The sequence below is a fragment of the Notothenia rossii genome (assembly GCF_949606895.1).
Source record: "Notothenia rossii genome assembly, chromosome: 9".
Lineage (NCBI taxonomy): Eukaryota > Metazoa > Chordata > Actinopteri > Perciformes > Nototheniidae > Notothenia > Notothenia rossii.
The window spans coordinates 47,807,490-47,826,465 of record NC_136907.1 but is presented as its reverse complement, the minus strand read 5'-3'; the positions used below and the strand labels follow the sequence as shown (position 1 = coordinate 47,826,465).

The 18,976-nt window shown below is 42.8% G+C and overlaps 1 protein-coding gene and 1 pseudogene across 2 annotated transcripts in view; one reads left to right on the top strand and one right to left on the bottom strand.

Moving 5' to 3' along the window:
• Positions 1 to 18,976, bottom strand: part of LOC307019891 (cadherin-12-like) — a 224,746-nt gene that overhangs the window by 173,977 nt on the left and 31,793 nt on the right. The window lies entirely within an intron of this gene.
• On the top strand, positions 70 to 18,934 carry LOC307019890 (double-stranded RNA-binding protein Staufen homolog 2-like; annotated as a pseudogene). Its single transcript has 2 exons — positions 70 to 182; positions 17,534 to 18,934. The product of its transcript is annotated as a double-stranded RNA-binding protein Staufen homolog 2-like (transcript).

The window sequence follows — 18,976 nt, the reverse complement described above, 5'->3', positions numbered from 1 at the left end:
TTGGCAGCAGCGCTGCTACAAGCACTATCAGCAGCAGCTTAGAACAAGTGCAAGATTATGAAGAGAATGATGAGTGTGCAAGTTCAGATATACAGCCAGCCTCCTGCGTTCATGATGAGGGACAGAGTTGAGCTGGTGGAAGGACCAACTCAACTGGCACACGTGCAGGGCAAGAGCAAGAGGTGGGTGAGAATTAACCCTTGAACTCAGTGGCGTTTTCTCCAGGAGGCCAAGGGAAGCCAGGCTTCCCCTGTTTTTTTGGATTGTAGTTATAATTTTAATAAATAAATAAAAACACTTCGTTTAGTTTCGGTAATTATTCTGCCGGCCCATCTCTCCCCCATTCTCATTGAGTATTTTACAAAGAGTGAAACAGCGCCCCTCTAGATGTTATGATGAAACAGTAGATTGCACTCTCTGTTGCGAGAGGAGGCTAGCCGAAATTGGCTTCCCTTGGTGAAAAAAATCGAGGGATTGACCAATCAGATGAGGCTCACGTCATGCCTCACAATCCAATCAAATCGCATCAACTTCAGTTCGTAACTGTCATCACCGCCCTTAAAAAGTAGCAAGCAACTGAAGCAAGTGCAATTATGGAGGGTGGAGATTTGGAATATTTCATCAAAAATAATTGTAATAAACTTCCGCTACAGCAGCAACTAAAAATGAAATCTGATGACAGGCCAATGCCCAAACCGGAGCTGTGTACAGAGAGGAAAAAAGGAGGGAATCGGACGTAAAACTTTAAATAATAAACAGCGGATTTCTAACATTTGACATTTCATGTGACCGGACTGGGTCAGTTTCCAGGGCTGAATTTTAGTGCCAGTCCGCCCCTGGTGCGAGGAGAAGGTTTTAAGCTGGAACACGGAAAATTTGTGCAAGCAGCAATATATCTGAGTGCAAGCGTACAGTTTGAGCAGAAGCAGAGCAAATCTAAGCGGAAGCAGGCACTATTTGAGTGTGGTGACAGTTTGAGGGAAATAAATACATAATCTGAACGTGAAATCAATAAATTATGCTCTCAAATTGAAAGACCACGCTCTTGAATAAAGATAGGGAATAACCCCCATAGAGACGGTGAACTGCCTCTTGTGTGTGTGTGTGTGTGTGTGTGTGTGTGTGTGTGTGTGTGTGTGTGTGTGTGTGTGTGTGTGTGTGTGTGTGTGTGTGTGTGTGTGTGTGTGTGTGTGTGTGTGTGTGTGTGTGTGTGTGTGTGTGTGTATTAGGGGTTTCACAACTACCAATTTTTACTAGTCGACACGTTTTTCAAAATAGTAGTCGACTAGTCGTTACGTCATAATAAAGACACACAAAGAGAGGTTTACAACTGTATTTTCTATTGGAACTCATACAGTAACATTAAACACTGCATTTTAATTTGTGTTACATGGCTGAGTAAATAACAAACAGTAACTGGACTCACCAAAATCGACAGCAAAAAACTCTTGTTTACATACATGCCACGTAAATCCAGTGCGCAACAGCGCATTGCGCAACACTTTATTCGCTGTCCTCCACGATAACGTCCACCTTTCCATATTTTTGGTTTGAACACCAACGCATCGAGATGTGAGGGAAGGAGGCTTGACCTCTTTCGGGTGACAGTGTTGCCTGCCAGAGAAAAAACCCTCTTACTCGGGGTGCTTGTGGCTGGAATAGCCAGGTAGCTCCTCGAAAGCGGTGCACGTTTTCTGCCCACCACTCCAGTGGATTATCCATTGTGGGGATATGCGGTGTCCGCTGGCAGCAATCCCGTAGCTCATCATCCGCATCACTGTTGACCCGTGTTGTCTTGCTGTTCGTTTGCCTCTGTTCAGTGCTGACGCCGGTCCGTTGCTCACTGGTGCTAGCATTACTGCTAGTGCTAGCTGTCGGCAGCGGGTGTTTCATCTTCAAATGGTTGCGCACAGCAGATGCATTTGTATTGTACTTCAGTACAGCTGTACACAACTGACACTTCACTGTGGGGTTGGTTACATCTTCGTTGAATTACTGCCATACATAAGAATGTCGGACGTGTTTTGTAGCATTTTGCAGCACTCGTTTACCTCCATTTTTTTCACGGCTAGTTGACTAGGGCCTACAGCGCCGACTAGTGGTAAAGGTAGTCGACTAGTCGACTAGTCGATTAGTTTGTGAAACCCCTAGTGCAGGTCTATTCAACTGGCGGCCCAGAACCAACTCCCGAGTGGCCCAGCCTCCCGTAGCCAAATTCCTACACTAGTACAGACCATGAACGCAACACTCCGCGTTGCATAGAAACCACCAAACCACAAGGCAGCACGTTTTTTGAAAGTGCATCTAGTGGTGCTAGTAACGGTGGTCCTATGATAGCAACTCTAAAACATGTCCCTCTCAACTCTGAAGCTTAAACAGAGACAAAACGGTAATTGATCTTGTGGAGTAGATCCAAGTCAAGCTGTACCTTTTCGCTACCGACTTGATCACGGGTCGGATGCTACATTTTCCGACGCTCCCCAAACACATCACATCTCCGGCACAAATCACGGATGTGATGACAGATTTCATTGCGAGGTTGAAAGAGAACTTTGCCGGTCGATTGGATGGACTTGCTCTGCCCACAGACGTGATGATGGGCTTTGCCAGAGACCCCTTCACTGATGCAATAGAGGGGGACGTATCAACCAGAGCAAAGGAAGTGGTCCCCTGCATCGACAAGGGGAAATATACACTGGAACTTATTGACATGCAGCGCACTAACGGGCCAGCGAAGTTTTGGAGTCATGTCAAAAAACAGCAGTTCCCTAACGTTCAGAAAGTAGCGATCTGTGTGCTCAGTATGTTTGGATCAACATACACATGTGAATCAAGCTTTTCACACATGAACTCAATCAAAAGTAGCACTCGCTGCTCCCTGACTGACAGCACTCTTCACCAATGTCTTAGGATTGCATTGACATCCTATGAGCCAAAAATCACTGCTCTTGTTCAAAACAAAAAATGTCCCTTCTCCCATTGAGAAAGTCAGCGATTACAAATCACAAATGAGGTGATAGTAAGCACCTAGTTTACTATAGTAGACGTGTAGTGTAGTATTCATTCATATAGTTACCCGTATCCCTTGTTATGGGTTTGTGCACTGAAGTGTTTGACAGTTCTTTCTGTATTAATTTAAGTGCACTTTGTAATGTGTCTGGGACAAATGTGACCAAAACGTATGATTTTGTTGTTATTACTTGAAAGGTGAAAAAATATTGCTACAGTACTACCTCTTTGTGTTGCATTGGAGCTCTTTAGCAGTTTTCTTTGTATGTGAGGACATTTATTAAGACTGCTATTATTGTATTCAGTAAATGCACTTTGTGATGTGCCTGGTTCAAAAAAAATAACCTGAATATTTGACTTCTAAAGCAAACAAATGTAATGCTACAACTGTGCACTTTTTTTTCAGATTCTGTTAAATTAATGCTAATTTGTTGTGTTTTTATGCACTTTTTGACCTACCTTTGTTAGATGAACAATGAATAAAAATTGCATGTTTTTCATCGCAGTAATATGTGTTTGTTTAAAATGTGTCACTACCCGCTTTTTACAGGCCGCTGAATGTCTGGCCCAGCTGAATTTTGTAGTTATAAAATCTGGCCCAACTGAATGTGTAGTTGAATAGCCCTGCCCTAGTGTGTGTGTGTGTGTGTGTGTGTGTGTGTGTGTGTGTGTGTGTGTGTGTGTGTGTGTGTGTGTGTGTGTGTGTGTGTGTGTGTGTGTGTGTGTGTGTGTGTGTGTGTGTGTGTGTGTGTGTGTGTGTGTGTGTGTGTGTGTGTGTGTGCGCGTTTGGGGGGGGGGTGTGCGTGTGTGTCTGTGTGTGTGTTATCCACAGAGCCTTTAGCCTAGTCGGGCGAGTGACCTAACAGAGTGATAAAATCATTGTAAAGGACAATGCGAGTGGAGAAGTATTTCAAAGTGGATAACTTACTTGCGGATTTCGATGTCCTAGAACTTTCAGGCACATTTTTTGTATCATGATATAATTAAGTGTGTCTTGCATTTTCTTTCATTTTTTCATTTTGTCTTTTTTTTTATTTGAAAGAAGACCTTAACCTAAAGTATTCTTTAATGTGTTAATGAAGGTTAATTAGTTTGTCTGTTTTGCACATCCTCCTATTAATATCTTTGTACATCCAGCACTAAACTGTTTTATTGTAGAGATCACTTACAGTATCTTCTTGATTTTTTTATATTCTATATTTCTATCGTTGACCTTCTACTTTCCCCCTATGAAAGTATGTACTCTTAATATTTGTTTCATCAAATAACATTATTCAACAAAAATAACATTATTCAACACAAATAACTCAATAACGTGCTTTAACCACTAGGCGGTGCACACAAAGTACACACAGCATACTAATAATAACTTTGTATTATTCGTGTAGGACACTTATGTATGTATAACATCTGAAGATGTGTAGTTTTAGTCATGTTTTTACAATTTTGCAGGATATTGCTATATTATTTCTTATGTTTTACTTCTAGACATTAATATCTGATTTGTAAAACATCACAGACAAAAAGGCATATCCGTAATTTAATGGTAAGCTATTGAAATTGTGATTCCATAGATGTGTCTCCCATCACCCAAATCCCCTGACTATTCTCTCAACTCAGTATTTACATTCTTATATTCAAAGAAAATCAGTAATATCTTTAAAAACTACAAGTCCTTTTCTATCAGCTGTGCACCGTTATGGTGTAAATATAACCTATCTACCAATTGGATCAAATATAAAAGTCACCCGAATTATTATTGATACTGCAAGGAGACGTATTTTGTGAAAAGAAATGCAAGATGTTGTTTAATTGCCTATATATTTATGATCCACGTCAGATATTCAGTTTTGGCGGCAGTTCTTCAAGTTTGTCCAGTAGTCTTCTCATCAGGGCTCTATAAATAAAGAACTACGGCAGATGTGTAATATTGAATACAGCCGAACCGCGTATTACAATGCAGTTATGTGATGACTTTCAAAGAGAAAAGCAAGAAAACTCGGAATAAAGTATTATTTTATTTTCTTAAATTTTTTTTTCGGATATCATATCGCATTAACACCATATCCCAACATGCATTGCGGCTAAAACATCGAATCAACGAGCTTCAAGCTGATGATCTTGGGTAATCTGTTCAGTGGGTTTGTGGTGTGTATTGCTCGAAATGTCCCTTATAGGCCTACGTCTGTTTCCGGTGACTTTATTTACGGCTAAAAAGCCCAAGATTATAGAATTAAACGAATAAATAAAAACAAGGATAATTGTGTGTTATTGTTGAGTAAATAACAGTGTGTTATTTAGAAAAGAATAACAAATTAGAAGGAAAAAAAGATTTTTTCAAAAATTCAGATTTCCGTATTTTGAGGCTCTAAGCCTCACAGATGGCAAAAAAAGTCTGACATTATACGATTTAAAATAAAAACAAATAAATAAAAAGATAAAACACTGGCATGCAATTTACGTTAGAATAAATAGAATGGTTTTGAATAACATATGAGAGTAAAATCAACGTAACTTTACAGCCCCGCCCCCTTTTGGGGAAACCAACGCTGTAATTTGAACGGCGATGAAGCCTGAAGCCACAGAGATCTTCTTTTACTGTCCTTTCTCCTTAGAGGAAGTACAGAAACAAGTAACTCTGGATTTGTTTTAATGTTTGAGGTGCAATAAACGACACAGCAGCTTTTTGGCATGTTAAAACTATTATTTTCTGCCTCACTCATGAGAGTAACAGCTGGCGAAATGACAGCCTCGCCTTACATAAGAAAACGTAACGTGGGAAAAAATATGTTTCAAGAAGATATGTAGAAAATAAACGTATTTGAGATACGTTCATAACGAACGTAACGTGGGAGAAAATACGTTTCTTGCTAAACGTAATTGAGAACGCAGTTTAGTTCTGTGGGAACGTAATTTTTAGGAGACAGGGTTGGTATTTATACAACAATGTGCTCTCTAAACACATTACAAGTGTGTTGTTGATGATAAATCGGAATAATACCCATGTGTTACTATCGTATTGCCTTCATTTTGCACTTAAGTGAAAAGTAATTTAATTGCTTATTGACATACTATTAAATTCCTTTATAAGATCTATTTTGTTCTTATCTTTCATGGTTTTCCATTCCAACACATGTTTTAAAATGTGTTAATATGAAATACAGAGCCTTCACTCATTGTAAACACACAAGGACAAGAGTTCTGGCTGCTTTAAGATGTTACATGATAAATGCATGTTTAGAAAACCCCAAAAATATGCAATTCGGTTGACCTGACAATAGGTCTAGAATAGGTTGAACTGAAAGTACCTCCCCAGTCGGAGAAAGGTTACACTTTCAGTAATACTGTATACTTCAATTTGTGTTAAAAAAAAGAATGATCATTTCAATCCATATTTTGATGATGGTCATCATAGACTAAATTAAGTAATTCATCCATCCATTGTTCTATCCATCCATGATTCATGATCCATCCATCATAAAGAGGGCATATCAAATATATACTTGTGTGAATACGGCCCCGGAGTATGCCCTGTGACAGTAAGATCCCGCCCACTTACAAATGGGTGATTGGCGCGCCTCATGTAGAGCATCTTTCTCAGCTTGCACAGTGAAACTGGATTTGGAAATTAAAATCAGCACAGTGTGATTTGACTCGAGGCCAGAAGTAACAGAAACGCCTGACAAGTCTATCGTCTTCTCACTACTGCCCCCTGTGGCTGCGAGGGACAGCAGCAACTGCAATGAGAACAGCAACAACCATCGGCACCGGGGCAACAGTGAGCAATATAGCTGCATAGTATGTATTATATTAAAATTGCAGGCAATATCTTTGTAAATTAGCATTTTCCAAATCTATATGGAGGTAAACATTGTGTATTTAAAATAATGTGTTCAGGTATATATTAGTAACGTTTACCACATCTCTGACTGCTTGGGATGTTTTTAATATTCAAATGAAATTAAAAGACCCCGGAAATATTTAAAACCATACAAATGTGAGGCACCTAAAACAGTCAACCTGATGAAGATATAAGATTCTGATGGAAGGTTTGCTGACGAAGCATGAATGTAAGTAAGAAATGGCACTTGGAATAAGCTGCTTGGAATTTTTATGGTGAAACTGTTTCCAAACGGACAGGTGTCTGCCGTAATATTCCATGCACCACTTAACACTAAGAAGCTAATTAATGATCCTGCCAATCTCACATCCAGGAGACAGCCGGCAGGAGCAGAGGAACCTGAAATGATGATGGGAAAGTCCCAGGATCACAGGGAGGACATTAGCAGATTATAATGACGTTCTAAAGAGTTGATGGCATTCCCACAAGTAAAATCACACCTTTTAAGAAAAGTTTTTGGCACTTTGACGAGGAGCCACTGAACTTTGATTGACAGCTGCCAGGAAGCCCGGATTGCCAGGTTTGATCATTGCCTGAAATACCAAGAGCCGAGGAGTGACAGCAGCAAGATTAGTTGGACGAGATTTATTGGTGAAGTTGTCCATAAAAAACTATTATATTCGTAAAATGTACAGCTAATATATATCAATAAATTTGATATAAAAAAATATATTTTTGAGTGGGCTGTATCTGTTTAAATCTGCTAGCCACTGTCTGCTGTAAGCACCTACAATAGGTAGGAAACATGAAGGTCCAGTGTTAACAAGTAGAAAACAAGTTAACCTATAGGCCGTTTTATGATACATTTTTGGTATAATTGGCCATTTTTATTTCCAATATTCAATGAATAACAAATCTTAGGTCACAGGCCCCTCCAACAGTGCAAAACAATAAAACAGGAAAAACAGAACAAATAGTGCAAGTAAAAAAGAAAAATAGTAAAAAAGGGAAATAGTGCAATAAGAGTCTATATGCAAGTGATTGAATATGATATATTAGATAAATCATTTCTAAATTTCAGCCAGATAAATGTTGTGGATGTTGTTTCAAAAGTTCAGGGGCCTCATTTATAAAGCCTTGCGTAGGATTCACTTGGGAAGTTTGCTTATGTAGGACAAAGCAAATCAATACGCACAGACACTTTCCGATTTATAAAACACTGCGTACCGGCGTAGAAAGTGTGTGCGGCACGTCCTACGCCGGTTTCCCTTTATAAATCACAATCAACTCGAAATCCGGCGCAGCTTTTGCGGGCTTCACGTAACGCCCATATTTACCTAGTCAAAGAAACGCCAAGTATAAATATTCATTTTGACTGACTGCATGAAGAAGATTGCAGGAAATGAGGACAGGAAAGCTAAAAAAGACATCTGACATCTGACACCGTGTTGGTTTTTGGTTATTTTGGGGAGGTCGAGACAAATCACATTGTTTGGTGGATGCAGTTTGAACCAGGGTAGCATCATGGAGGTCGTATCGTCACCAAAATAAAGATACAGCCCACTCAAAAATATATTGTTTCATATCAAATTAATTGATATATATATTAGCTGTGCACTTTACGAATATAATATTTTTATGGAAAACTATCATTAAATCTTGTCCAATTAATCTTGCTGCTGTCACTCCTCGGCCCTTGGTAGTTCAGGCAATGATCAAACCTGTCAACTCCGGGCTTCCTGGCAGCTATCAATCAAAGTCCAGTGACTCCGCCCCAAAGTGTCAGCAACTTTTCACGCGCGGGCAGACAGACTCCGCGAGCGAGTGAGGCTGACACTCCCGCGAGCGAGCAAGAGGGCTGTCTCGCCTTAATCTGAGCGCCAGGGTCATTTTATGCACGTGTAAAAGCACATTTTTCGCTCGGGAGTAGTTTGTTTTGCACGCTAAAATATTGACCCAATTCTGGCTCCATAACAGAGATTTGCAGCATGCATACAAACCTATAGAACGTGTGTGTGTGTGTGTGTGTGTGTGTGTGTGTGTGTGTGTGTGTGTGTGTGTGTGTGTGTGTGTGTGTGTGTGTGTGTGTGTGTGTGTGTGTGTGTGTGTGTGTGTGTGTGTGTGTGTGTGTGTGTGTGTGTGTGTGTGTGTGTGTGGTGTCGTAGTAGCGAGAGTATTTAGGCCCAGTTTTTTTGCTGTGATATTTAAAGATCCAGACAGCGTCACACTGATTCAGGATCAGCAGCCGCACACGAAACCACGGCAGCAATTTAGAACTTTTTAGCTTAGACACAGCACAACAAATTGAAAAGTGTGTGTGTGTATGCGTGTGTGTTTGAGAGAGCTCCCTACAGACTGTGTATTCGTGAGAAGACAGTCTGTATATATTTTTTATCTCATTCCATTCTATATTTATATTCTGTCCATGCTTCAGAACACCATCACACATACATTCCGACAACTGCTCAATGTTTCACAACATATATGTTTTATAAATGATTAAACATATAGTCACTATAGCATGAAGTACCTTGTGCATGAGTAGTCATCATTTATCAGTAGTATGTTTTTACATGATTGAAGCATTTAGACTCCAAGTCCACATCGGTTTGTCTCTCTCCGATGTTGACTCTTCTATAGATTTTCATTTCAAAGTTGTATTCTCTGATTCTGCTCGGTGTTCATCGACATAGAAACACAATAGTCTCATGGATAATTCAGCAGTCCTAGGTTTGTATTATTAGACACTAAGGCTCACACTGAGGCAGGTCTTCCAGTGTGTGTGTGAGAACAGGTGACACGTTTCTACACCGACCACTATTGCGGTAAGCATGTTGTAACTTCCGGTTGTTGTTGTCATCTCCGGGTATCCCGTGTGCCTGTTCTGTTGCTGATAGCTTATTATCTTAACTTAATCGATCGTTTTAAACTCTTGATCACGGCAACTGCCTGACGTTGTAATCACACGTTACTACAGCTTAAGCACTCACAAACTCTCCTTCTCTTAGCGACTGTAACTCCACAGTTGCCTACACTCTTTTCGGGTTTGCTAACGGTAGCTACTTTAGCTTGATAGCTAGCCATGGCTCTTTCCCCACCCTCGGGTGCTATTTCCTGCTCTAACTGTCTCATGTTTGGTTACTCCCCTACCTCCTTTACTGGTACCGATACATGTGTTAAATGTAGTATAGTTGTTAGGTTGGAGGCGGGAATCATAGCCATAGAAGCCCGGCTCCGCATCTTAGAAAATAACTCAGCTACAGTAAAGCCCATGTTAGCCGGTGCGGACCGGCAAAAGGTAGCTCCTCTTAGCCGTCCCCCGGCAACTCCCGAGCAGCAGGGAGAATGGGTGACTGTTCAGAAGGGGCAAAACGCGAAACCCGCAGGTCCCCACCAACCCGTTCACGTATCTAACAGATATTCCCCACTCAGCGAGACACCCGCTGAGAAGCCAACTCTGGTTATTGGTAGCTCTATTATGAGACACGTGAATTTAGAGACCGAAGCGTCCACAGTCACATGCATTCCGGGGGCCAGAGCGGGCGACGTTGAGGCGCATCTTAGACTGCTGGCTAAAAATAAAAGTAAATACAGTAGGATTGTTATTCACGTCGGTGGTAATGATGTTCGTTTACGCCAATCAGAATGCACCAAACTTAATGTGGCGTCGGTGTGTAGTTATGCTAAAACAATGTCGGACACCGTAATCTTCTCTGGTCCCCTCCCCAATCTGATCAATGATGACATGTATAGCCGCATGTCATCATTTCAGCGCTGGTTGTCTTGGTGGTGCCCAGCAAACAATGTGGGCTTCGTGAATAATTGGACAGCCTTCTGGGGAAAACCTGGTCTGATTGAGAGAGACGGCATTCATCCTACTTTGGAAGGTGCAAATCTAATTTCTGCAAACATTTCAGGGCTCTGTGGACTTAATCCATGACAAACTGGAGTTGAGACCAGGAGGCAGAGTCGCAGTCTTACACGCTTCTCTGCGCTCTCTCCTAGGCAGTCATCCATAGGAATCCCGAACCCAATAAAATACCCAATATTAACGGTGTGTGTGTCTGCCCAAGGACAATTTAAGGTAAAACCTAATAGAGGTGTCATACATAATAACCTAATAAAAGTAAATGTAACAACTACTACAGTGCAACAAAACAGGAAGATTAAATGTGGTCTCTTAAACATAAGATCTCTAGCATCTAAAGCAATACTGGTAAATGATTTAATATCAGATTATAATATTGATATATGCTGTCTCACTGAAACTTGGTTGAGACATGAAGAATATGTCAGCATAAATGAGGCCACTCCACCCAGCCATATCAATACTCATATTGCCCGAGGCACGGGCCGAGGAGGTGGAGTTGCAGCAATCTTTGACTCAAGTTTACTTATCAATACTAAACAAAAATTAAATTATACCTCCTTTGAAAGCCTCATTTTCAGTCTTACGCATCCGACCTGGAAAACTTTGCAGCCAATCTTATTTGTTACAGTGTATCGTGCACCAGGTCCTTATTCAGAATTCTTATCAGAATTCTCTGAGTTTTTTTCAGCTTTGGTACTTAAAACAGATAAAGTAATTATCGTAGGTGACTTTAATATTCATGTTGACGATGATAAAAATAGCCTTACTGTTGCATTTAACTCTATATTAGATTCTGTTGGTTTCTGTCAGAGTGTAAATAAACCAACCCACTGTTATAATCACACTCTTGACCTTGTTCTGACTTATGGTATTGAAATTGAGCAACTATTAGTCGAACCGCATAATCCTGCTTTATCCGACCATTTCTTAGTAACTTTTGAAGTACTGTTACTAGACTACAAAGCATTAGCCAAAAGCTCCTGCAGCAGAAACCTATCTGTTAGTGCTATAGCCAAATTTAAGGAAGAGATTCCACCAATACTTAACTCGATAGCATGTCTGCATGTAGGGGAGGAAACTTATACAAAATGTACACCACCCCAAATTGATCATGTTGTTGATAGTGCTACAGATGCGCTGCGAATAAAATTAGACTCTGTTGCTCCTTTGAAAAAGAAGAAAATAAAACAACATAGATTAGCTCCATGGCATAATGCCGAAACCCGCAAAATAAAGCAAAAGTCGAGACAACTTGAAAGGATATTGCGTTTCACTAAACTTGAATAATCTTGTTTAATTTGGCATATTACACTCAATGAATATAAGAAAGCACTGCGTAAAGCGAGAGCAGCATACTACTCTTCATTAATAGATGAGAATAAGAATAATGCAAGATTTCTTTTCAGCACTGTAGCCAGGCTGACAGAGAGCCACAGCTCGACTGAGCCTTCTATTCCCATAGCACTCAGTAGTAATGATTTTATGTGCTTTTTTAACGATAAAATTGTTACTCTTAGAAACAAAATCAATGACCTCTTGCCTTTAACCAGTATAGTGTTATCAACAGCTCCCGGAAACGTAAGTTCTAATAATATTACACTAGATAGTAAACTAGAATGCTTTTCAGCCATAAACCTTGAACAATTAAATTCAATGATTCTCTCTTCTAAACCATCAACGTGTATCTTAGACCCGATTCCAACTAAGCTGTTAAAATAAGTTTTTCCATTAATTAGCACTTCTTTATTAAATATTATGAATATGTCTTTATTATCAGGCTATGTTCCACAATCATTCAAAGTAGCAGTGATAAAACCGCTTCTTAAAAAGCACAACCTCGATCCAGAGGTTTTAGCCAACTATAGACCTATTTCTAATCTTCCGTTCCTCTCAAAGATTCTTGAGAAAGCAGTCGCAAAACAGCTGTGTGATTACTTAAAAAACTATGATTTATTTGAAGATTTTCAGTCTGGCTTTAGAACACAACATAGCACAGAGACAGCTCTGGTTAAAGTCACAAATGACCTTCTAATAGCCTCTGACAAGGGACTTGTCTCTATTCTTGTCTTGCTCGATCTTAGTGCTGCATTTGATACTATCGACCATGATATCCTATTGCAAAGACTAGAGCACTTAGTTGGCATACAGGGAACTGCTTTAGGCTGGTTTAGGTCCTATCTATCTGAACGCTCTCAGTTTGTATGTGTCAACGATGAATCTTCCATGCAAACCAAAGTTAGCCATGGAGTGCCACAGGGCTCAGTGCTTGGACCTATTTTGTTCACCCTATATATGCTTCCGTTAGGCAATATTATAAGGAATCATTCTGTAAACTTTCATTGTTATGCGGATGATACTCAACTATATTTATCAATCAAGCCTGATGAAATTAATCATCTAAATAAAATTCAAGACTGCCTCAAGGACTTAAAAACGTGGATGACCTTAAATGTTTTGATGTTAAACACGACCAAAACTGAAGTTATTGTACTTGGCCCGAAGAATCTACGAAACAAATTATCTAAAGATATATTAACTATGGATGGCATTAATTTGGCCTCCAGTGAGACTGTAAGGAATCTTGGTGTTATATTTGATCAGGATTTATCCTTTAACGCCCACATAAAATCAATTTCAAGGACCGCCTACTTCCATCTACGTAACATTGCAAAAATCAGGCATATCTTGCCTCAAAACGATGCAGAGAAACTAGTCCATGCATTTGTTACTTCAAGGCTGGATTATTGTAACTCCTTATTATCAGGGTGTACCAAGAAGTCAGTCAAGTCGCTTCAGCTGATTCAAAATGCTGCAGCTCGTGTACTAACCAGAGTTAGGAAAAGGGACCACATTACTCCTGTTCTGGCTGCCTTACACTGGCTCCCTATAGAACACAGGATAGAATTTAAAATTCTTCTTCTTGCCTACAAAGCCCTTAATGGGCAGGCGCCATCTTACCTTAAAGAACTCATTATACCCTATTGTCCTACTAGGGCATTGCGTTCCAAGAATGCAGGGTTGTTGGTTGTTCCTAGAGTCTCTAAAAGTACAATGGGAGCCAGAGCCTTTTCTTATCAAGCTCCACTTTTGTGGAATCAGCTTCCAGTTTGTGTTCGGACGGCAGACACCCTATCCGTTTTTAAGAGTGCGCTTAAGACCTTCCTTTTTGATAAAGCTTATAGTTAGGGCTGATTAGATTCAGCCCCTAGTTTTGCTGATATAGGCTTAGTTTGTCGGGGGACATCTTACTTCTTCCTTCTCTCTGTCTATACCTGTGTACTCTCATGTTCCGATTAACCCAGCTTCCCCAAATGTCTTTCTTTTTGGTGTCTATATACGCCGGGATCCGGAGTCATGGATGATCCTGCGGTCCTGTGTCATGGATTGCGAGTCCTGGATCTTGAGTCGTGGCTGTGGTCCTGGATCATAAGTCCTGGATGGATATACTCATGGATTCATCTTCCTATTATACACACATGCATTTCCAAACATTTGGACGACCTATGTTGCAAATGTATTATCTTTTCAATTTACACACGGCATCTATTGCACGTCTGTCCGTCCTGGGAAAGGGATCCCTCCTCTGTTGCTCTCCCTGAGGTTTCTCCCATTTTTCCCTTTAAACTGGGTTTTCTCTGGAAGTCTTTCCTTGTACGATGTGAGGGTCTAAGGACAGAGGGTGTCGTATTGTCATACTGATATTCTGTACAAACTGTGAAGTCCACTGAGACAAATGTAACATTTGTGATATTGGGCTATATAAATAAACATTGATTGATTGATTGATATTATAGCCATCATATTAAATTATTCAAACTGTGTTTCTGAGAAATCCTGTTTTTCAGTTTGGTATGGCCAACATCTCTGTATACTACAGTACCCATGTACCTCAGAAAACAGTAAACAGAGAATTACTGCAGGGATTTTAAAGATAACTGGAAAAAAACTAATTACTTATAGCCAGCTCCCCGAGTCCTGTCGGCATACTGGCCGTCTCCAGCACCTCGTCTCCGGTTTGCTGTCCATCCGACGCCAGCTCCCCGAGTCCTGTCGGCGTACCGACCGACTCCAGCACCTCGTCTCCGGTTGGCTGTCCGTCCGACGCCAGCTCCCCGTGTCCTGATGGCTGTCCGTCCGACGCCAGCTCCCCGTGTTCTGTTGGCGAACCAACCCACTCAAGTGTCGTTGGAGGTCCTGCCTTTCTGCCGGGGGTCCTGCCAACTCCATGTCTTGTCCCGTTGGAGGTCCCGCAGACTACTCTTCTGCCGGGGGTCCTGCCAACTCCATGTCTGGTCCCATTGGAGGTCCCGCAGACTACTCTTCTGCCGGGGGTCCTGCCAACCCCATGTCCTGAGCCGTTGGAGGTCCTGCAGACTGCTCTTCTGCGGGGGGTCCTGCCAACTCCATGTCCTGTCGCGTTGGGGATCCCGCAGACTACTCTCCTGCCGGGGGTCCTGCCAACCCCATGTCCTGAGCCGTTGGAGGTCCCGCAGACTGCTCTTCTTCCGGGGGTCCTGCCAACTCCATGTCTTGCCACGTTGGAGGTCCCGCCGACTACTCTTCCGCTGGGGGTCCTGCCAGCTCCATGTCCTGTCGCGTTGGGGATTCCGCCGACTGCTCTTCTGCCGGGGGTCCTGCCGGTCCTGTGTCCTCTTCCATGGGGGATCTTGCCGACACCGGCTCCTGACCGGCCTCCGGAGCTGTCTGGTCTTCACCCCTCCTCGGACTCTGCCTTGCCCCCGGGCCGTCCGCCCGAATTCCCCTTTTTTGAACTCTGCCTTGCCCCCGGGCCGTCCGCCTGAGACCCGTCCTCCAGACCCCCTCCACCCACCCTGCTGGACTTTTGTTTTTTTGGGATGTCTGGAATCCGTCCCTTGAGGGGGGGGTTATGTCACGATTCTCATGTTATGTCACGTTTATAGTTTTGTAGGTTTGGGTGTTTTTGCTGTTTTCCATGTCATGTTTTCCTTTGGGTCTGGTCCTTTTCCACTGTGTTTTTCCTCTTGTAATTAGTTTCCCTGGTGTGTCTAATTGTCTGATTATGTTCACCTGGGCCCCTGTGTTTTCTCCTCCCTCCTCACCTGTGTCTTGTTGTGTGATTGAGTCTTGTGTGTATTTAAGTTCTGGGTTGTCTGTCTGTCTGTCTTGGTCGGTTCGTCTTGTTCCCTGACTAGTTATGCGGTGAGTGTTCTGTTTTGTCATTGTCTATATATATATATATCATAGCCTTGAAATAAAGGAAGTTTCAGTTTGTATCTGCATATGGGTCCTGCTTGTTTCACAAACCGTGACACTAAAAGCTTTAGGAATCCAAACTACAACATAATAACTACCCTGTATACAGATTGATAAAAAACAAGTGAAATTTGACCTTTTTAGAGAGATTTAGCAAAAAAACACACTTCTGGGTTCATTTGGGTATTTGACCTATCTCTGGCCCCCCTTGCTCGATTTTGCTGATTGACATCTCTTTCTAACCGTCAGCGCCAATTGAATCGAGGGGAACTCCCACATACTCCTTATTTGGTAATGTGTGTGTGTGAGACTGACGCATAGCCAAAACCGGAAGCTACGATAACTCTGGTGGCTACCATTAGCAGCTAACTTTTACTCTCCGATTTTTACATTAAAATTGAATTATAGATTATACATTTAAAAAAGATATTCCACAGAAACATTATCAACCTATGGATTAACCGATTCAGCCGCGTTTTTTCTCGTTTTAATGCCATTGAACAACTCTTTTGATCAGATTGACTGCTACGGTGAGACGATCTCCCGTAAAAGCTACGAAAAGGTACGTGTTGTGATGTCCGTGTTTGCTTCCCCTGTCGCGAGTTCGGATCACTCAGTGATGATATATATACCTAAATAATCTGTGGAACCTCAGCTTTAATTGGATATATTGTATGTGCAGCTTTGATAAGTAATAAGGGCATCTTTTATCTTGAGTTCTGTGCCAAAGTGCGTTAGCATTTTTCGCTCAGGGGTAATTTATGCTTCTTATGAAACTTGTGTTTTAGTAAAAATGGTTTGTATCGTCAGTTAGCTGAGATTCTTCCTATGAATCTGGTATAATACATTAATAGGTTCTTAAATATTAAGATGCCCTGAGACACATTGTCGCGAAAAAGAAAAAGAAAAGCCCCCGCCGAGATCGGCTTTCGGGCTTAACTTTAAGCAATCAATCACTCAATCAATCAATCACTCAAAAATAGGTATTAATCCCAGGGGGTAACAGGTAGGAGGCAGGACGTCACAGAGACCATCTAAATCAGGGGTCGGCAACAGGAGGACCACGGTCCGGATCCAGACCCAGACGCCGACTTATACGGACCCGGACCTATAATCAATACATTAACAGGGGATTTCAATTTTGACGGGGCGATTCTATTTTAACCGCCTCCGACAGGGGGCGAAAGAGACAAGTGAGCGATACAGGGAGAGAAACACAGAAGAAGAGATGAGAGAGCGGCAGAGAGAAGCGGAGAGGAAAGTGAGGGAAGAGAATAATTAGCGATACAGAGAGAGAAGACGGAGAGGAGAGTGAACAGGCGTGTTACACATGGCGCTCTCCAAGAAGAGGAAAGTGGACAGTGAGAACAGAGCTTTCAACCCTGAGTGGACGGACTCATTCATGTTTATCCTGCCCACTGGGAGCACAGAACCAGTGTGTCTTATTTGTTCAGAGACCGTGGCGCTCATTAAAAGTGCCAAAACGCGAGTTCTCTTTAGTGTTTGCCAATGCCTGAGGTGTAACTGGGGTCTGGCCCTGGACAAAGGAATAGAGCGTTGCTGAAGTGAAAGTTCAGACCTCAGCAGCCCTGGCTGGTCGTGACCCCGGCCGCGGCCAGCCATGCAGCGCTCGGTCTGCACCCCGCCCTCAACGACATCGCCCTGAAGAGGAACCTGTCCATCAACTTCGAGGTGTTGAAGGAGAGCAGCCCCCCTCACATGAAGAGCTTTCTGGCCCGTGTCAGCGTTGGGGAGTTTTCCGCAGAAGGAGAGGGAAACAGCAAGAAGCTCTCAAAGAAACGCGCCGCTCTTTCTATTCTGCAGGACCTGAAGAAGCTGCTCTTCATCCCCATCGTTGAGAAACCCAAGAAACGTACCAAGACCATCCTCAAGACGGGTCCAGATTACGGGCATGAACCCCATCAGCCGCCTGGCTCAGATCCAGCAGGCCAAGAAGGAGAAGGAGCCGGAGTATCTGCTGCTGTCCGAGAGAGGGATGTTGCGCCACCGGGAGTTCATCATGCAGGTGAAGGTGCACGGCGAGGTTGCCACAGGAACAGGACCCAACAAGAAGGTGGCCAAGAGGAACGCAGCGGAGGCCATGCTCCTGCAGCCTCCACTGGACCTCAGAGCCCCAAAGAGCTCGGATACAAAGCCTCCACTGGACCTCAGAGCCCCACATAGATGGACAACAAAGACTGGAACGAACAAAAGGCGTCATTTACCGAAGCGACGAGTAACACCAGGAAGGTTTGCTCCACCTCAGCCCGGACGTCTACCAGGAGATGGAGGCCAGCAGGAAGCAAGGAGGAGGCGTTTCTCCGGGGATCAATAATAGTGGAAACTCCGGTAACTCCTACATGACATCCAAAGACATGCCTCCGTACTTCAGCACCTCGTCCCCCAGCCCCACGGCCACCATGGCTCGAGAGATGCTTCTGAAAGGACAAATGCCCGCTAACGCTGGGCTGCACCTGAAGGGGAAGAACTGCGGCGTCAATGTGCAGCCGGCCCAGCAGCTTGACTACCAGGCCCGCATCCAGGGCTTCCAGGTGCAGTACAGCGACGCTCAGACCCTCTCCCCTGTGAAGATGACTTTCCACGGCACCGGGAGCACCCTCCAAGCCAGCCATGACCAGGCGGCTCTAAGTGCATTGAAACAGCTGTTGGAGCAAGGGTTGGACCAAGTGGACGGAGCCATCAAGAGCAGTGAGGTGTGTGTGCGGGACATCACGGACATTAAACAGACTAACTCAGGCACCACCACTCAGGTCTGCACGGATTCACAGGCTGTCGTCTAGGAGCTGAAACCCCCCCAAACCCACCCTCAACACCCCATAACCCACAATCCCCCTCTTCCCCCACGATCGCCACTGTATCCTGCAAAAACCTTTCAACATTTAGTGGGGTGGATGTGCACCGAGAAAAGACGACGACTAAAACACATTATTAATGAGTCTATGTGAAGACAACGCTATGTTAACACGTTTATCGATGATATTTTTTTTTTCAAGTATGGA